Source organism: Clarias gariepinus, chromosome 14 (assembly GCF_024256425.1).
Source record: "Clarias gariepinus isolate MV-2021 ecotype Netherlands chromosome 14, CGAR_prim_01v2, whole genome shotgun sequence".
Lineage (NCBI taxonomy): Eukaryota > Metazoa > Chordata > Actinopteri > Siluriformes > Clariidae > Clarias > Clarias gariepinus.
The window spans coordinates 13030717-13035560 of record NC_071113.1 but is presented as its reverse complement, the minus strand read 5'-3'; the positions used below and the strand labels follow the sequence as shown (position 1 = coordinate 13035560).

General features: G+C 35.8%; 1 pseudogene; it reads left to right on the top strand.

The window, feature by feature from the left end:
* Positions 1-232: 232 nt before the first annotated feature.
* LOC128541287 (interferon-induced protein with tetratricopeptide repeats 5-like) lies at positions 233-1916 on the top strand (annotated as a pseudogene).
* Positions 1917-4844: the final 2928 nt, after the last annotated feature.

Here is a 4844-nt window from a genome sequence, read left to right as displayed (position 1 = left end):
TTAACACTTCCTCGTGGTTTGCTTCATACACAATGGAATGTTTTCTTAATTGCGTTTCATGTAAAATTTACAAGTAAATAGTTTCGATTTCTATTTCTGACCCTGTGGGCGGAGTAATGAAGTATAAATATATATATATATATACATTTGTGTGTGTGTGTGTGTGTCAGTGTTGTCTCCTGCATCTGTTTCCACATTGTGATATACAGTAGGTATACGGAGATTAAACAGAATGAGGTAAGTGTTGTAATTCTGCCTGGATACCTAAACTATATTAAAATTTATCTGTCCTTGGCAATAGACTGTTAACCTTATGGTCCATTTTATGTCTTTATTCTGTAACTATTAAATAATATGAAAAACAAATAATGTGAGATATACTGTATTACTTGACCTCAAGGACCACTCTTGTACAATTAAAGAGTTAGACAAATGCTTTAAACATACTATAAAAATATAAAGCATTTACTACACATTTGAAAAGTAAAACAACAAACATACAATTAGTTTTATTCATGCATATGACTCAGTTATTTCTTTCTTTACCAGTTCACACCAAGAAACAAATTTAAAAGCCAGACTTCTTCAGCTGGAATGCCATTTCACTTGGGCTCTAAATGAATATGATACAGATCTCAAAGATCTTCTGACCAGGCTAGAAGAACAGCTTAACCTGAATATTGGTGGAGAGACAGGAATTGCACGTACATACAACTATATGGGATTTGTAAAGTTTCTCCTAGGCTCCAATACTGAGGCACTTAGCTACTTTGAGAGATCTGTAGAGCTCACGGAGCTCACGAAGTCTCATGGAAATGACTGTGACAAGCTCCTTGTTGTTGCCTATGGAGACCTTGCATGGTTGCATTATCGCATGGATCGTTTTGCAGAGTGTGAAAGCTACCTAAATAAACTAAGTGAGATTAAAGAGAAATATCCCATTGCTCCATATGCTGAAGTGCTTGGAGAGAAAGGGTGGACCTTCCTTAAATTTTCCCGCAGATATTATGACATGGCTAAAGTTTGCTTCAGCGAGGCCCTGAAACTGGACCCTGATGACAGTGAATGGAATACCGGCCTTGCAATTGTTCTTCATCGGACAGAGCCTACATTCCAAGATACAACAAATTCAACTGCAATTAATCAACTTAGACGGGCCATAGACACTAAACCAGATGATGATGTTCTTAGGGTATATCTTGCTATAAGGTTGTTAGGACAAAGGGAGTACAAGGAGGCAGAGAGCCTTGTAGAGAAAGCCTTAGAGCGGTCACCAGAACACCCTCATGTGCTACGATATGTTGGGAAGTATTTCCGGGATCAAGGCAGTGTGGATAGGTCCATTGCCCTGCTAACGAAAACATTAGAGAAAGTGTCCAGCAAAGCTTTTATACATCATCAGCTGGCACTTTGCTATAAGAAAAAGATCACAAATCTGAAAAAATCAGGAAAGCAACACCTAGAAAGTGGAGAAATTTTGCATGCTCAAGAGCAATGCATCAACCACTTGGAGACAGCAGTTGAATTGAATCCCTGCTTTGTTATTGCTATGAGTGAACTGGCCCTCCAGTATGGACAGAGTGGGGATGTGTCTAAAGCAGAACAAATGTTCCAGAATGCATTTAAGGCAGCTAAAACGATAAGAGATAATTACCAGTCTGTTCTTCTGCATTATGCAGAATTCCAGCAAGCCTGTTGCCCTCAAACACTACATTGAATGTCTGAAGATAAATCCAAATTCATATGAAGGGAAGAGGGGTGCTGAAAACCTAGAAAAGATTGCAAAGAGAAGAATTAAGAACAACCCACAAGATAAAGAAGCCTTTGGAATACTTGGAATCGTTTATAAGGAAAAAGAAGAAAAACAACAAGCCATAGAGTACTTTGAGAAAGCATTGAGCTATGTAGACAATTAGGATTACTTCAGTGATCTTTCTAAGCTTAGGCTTTCATTACAGTAATATGGTTATACTAATTCTGTAATATCCCAATGTGTAATATTATACTCATCCAACTATTTACTAATTTATAAGATTTAATGGTGATGGTGTATTATCTGTAATGATGTATGTAATGTTATTCTATGTATAAGTCACCAAGAATTGAATTGTAATTAAAAATTCATAGTTCAGTTTTATGCTAAATAATTAATTTTAGTGTATAGAATAAAATGCCTGCTTTACTTAACATTAGTATTTTATTCCTAAAATCCATCCTGCATTGAACTGGATAGAACTCCTAAATAACCTACATTTATTAGAGACCCACAATAAATATAATATGAGGTGAAATCAGGTTAATTTGGATAGTAAAACCTTAACTGCATGTCTTTGTTGTCGTAATAAGTTAACATTCAAAGTTATGTTACTAAATCCTTGTACGTAAAATCATTAAAATAAATAACATGAATTATTTGGCTTAATTGATTAATTTCATAGAGGGGCGTGATCACCATCATGCAGGAAGCAAACAATCTCATTTTAGCAAAAGGAATTATTTAATCTTAATTTGTGCCCATATTTATGATGGATATACATTTAGAATAATCTGTAAAGCATGAACATGAAGTTCAAATAATAATACAGATAAGAGAGAGATAGACCTTGGTGAAAATGTCAAAAGTTTAATTGATTGCTTGATTGGTCAAAGGTCATGCAAAAGGTCATGTCAAAGGTGATGTGAGTATTTATATTCCGATTACTATATTTCATTTTTGACAGCTAAAGGTCAATTGTGACATATGGAAGGGTAATTATGAGTAACTGTGTCTTAAGTGTTTACACACGTTTAAGTCATTAAGAAAGTTGTTGTCTCCTAAGTGTAATTTGACACCGTGCACCACTCTCAGCAACACACACTCGCCTTTACAGCCCCCGTCCCACGCCCTTCTACTCCCGGCTTCGCACACACACACACACACACACACACACTCTGCCTTAACCAGAAACTCCACTCTGTCGCGATTCTTCTCAAAGGTAAAGTGCTGGTTTATTTGTTTTTTTTTTGTTGTTGTTGTTGTTTTACTTTACAGCAGTGATTTCGTTAGTATGCACTGGCACCAGTGTGACTAGCGATGTTCCTTGCAAATTTTTTCTATAAAACAATCTCTCCGTTAATGTTTGTTGTATAAAATAATCAGGACTGATAATAAGTACACAGCCCTGAAAGCTTTCTAATCTGCTGTAATCAAACAATTAAATGAAAATTCAACATCACCCCACCATGTTGCTAGTCAAAGCAAAATTTCCAGTTAAAACTCCAGGTTTTGCGCCCAATACACCAACAACGCAACAGGACATATTTTTTTTATTAAATTGTAATTTGTTAATGTTGCAAAATAGCCTAAATGATCAACCGTCATCTACACAGTTAAACCCGGATTTAATTGAAGCGGTCAATCGTTTGAACGCAACATTGACCTTATCTCCTCAATATCGCATCAGTAACGTCACATCTCCAGAAAAATCTCAAGAACCATTACCTCCTCTAGAATTGTTTAATGATCCTAATTAAGGTCTTATAATGTTAAATTACAATCTGGTTAACCTATTCAATCCCCCGTCAACATTTTACAAAACTCTTTAACTGAAAATTCAAAATGTGCAAACAGATGTCAAAGAGGAGAATGTACCATGTCCCAATGTTCAAAATGCACAATTCGGTAACGGGTTAGATCCTAATATTAGGATAGTTATTCGTGACAGATTCAATAACACTGAGATAAGAAGGAGAGTGATTTTTTCCTTGATCGCTAATGTTGACAGTTTTGATAACAATTTGATAGATGTGGCAAAAATAAATGATTTTGCCCAAGGATGTTGTCATTGTTGAAATTAGCGGTGATATGCTCAATTTGTCATCCCGCATTCAATTAGTCAATGGGTCCATCGATTTGCAGTCTTTTCTGATCATGCTTGAAAATGCAATTCAAAGTAAGCGTTGTTTTTTTTTTTTTGGACAATACTTTTGAATTAGTAATCCAAATAGTTCGGCCACCTCGCGGTGGTACAGGAAAAATGCGTTCAATCTTCAGTTCAGAAGTTGTTCAGAAAAAAAATTAGACATCTGTACATTTTTTACAACAAAGACAACATGTGGTTTGCTTTATGCGTTATACAACTTTTGAATTATGGAAAAAGCAGTTTTCAAATAGAAAAGATCGCTAAGCAAATCCAGTATGATGTTGGGTTAACTGAAGACACAGCGGTAACCTTCGCTGATGTATCAAAATTTGATACACATCTTTGAATTGTAAAAAATAAGGCCGGATACTCTTTTTTCAAACCAGCAAGACACCCCATGAAAATACGCTGTACTTGTTTTTGCACGACAACCACTATTACAGAATTTAAAGCATCGTGGGGCCATTTCCAAATTTACGAAACACCTTAGACCACCAAAACTATATAGGTCCTTATCCTGAGCCTAAATTTTACGATTGTGGATAGCATGATGCCTAAAGATAGAGAAGAGTTTTTTAAGTGGTATGCAACGGTATCTGACAAAGTCTTTTTTAGGATATAGATAGCTGAATACTGTGTAAATGACGTCAACATTTTGAGAAAAGGGTGTTTAGCTTTCAGAAATGAAATTCTCCAAAGTACAAAGGTTGACCCTTTTAAATGCATAACAATCGCTTCTGTCTGTATGAAAATATTTAGGACCATGTTTCTTTCTAAAAGTACTCTAGCAATTCCGCCGCTTGACATTTACATCAATAGGCAAAAGTCTTTCTCAACATCGTCAATTCAGTGACTTAACTATCTCTCAGTCACGCATTCGGCATGCTTTGAAGGAGGGTGAAGTAAGGTTCGATAACTTTTTTGTAGATGGTTATTGTGAAG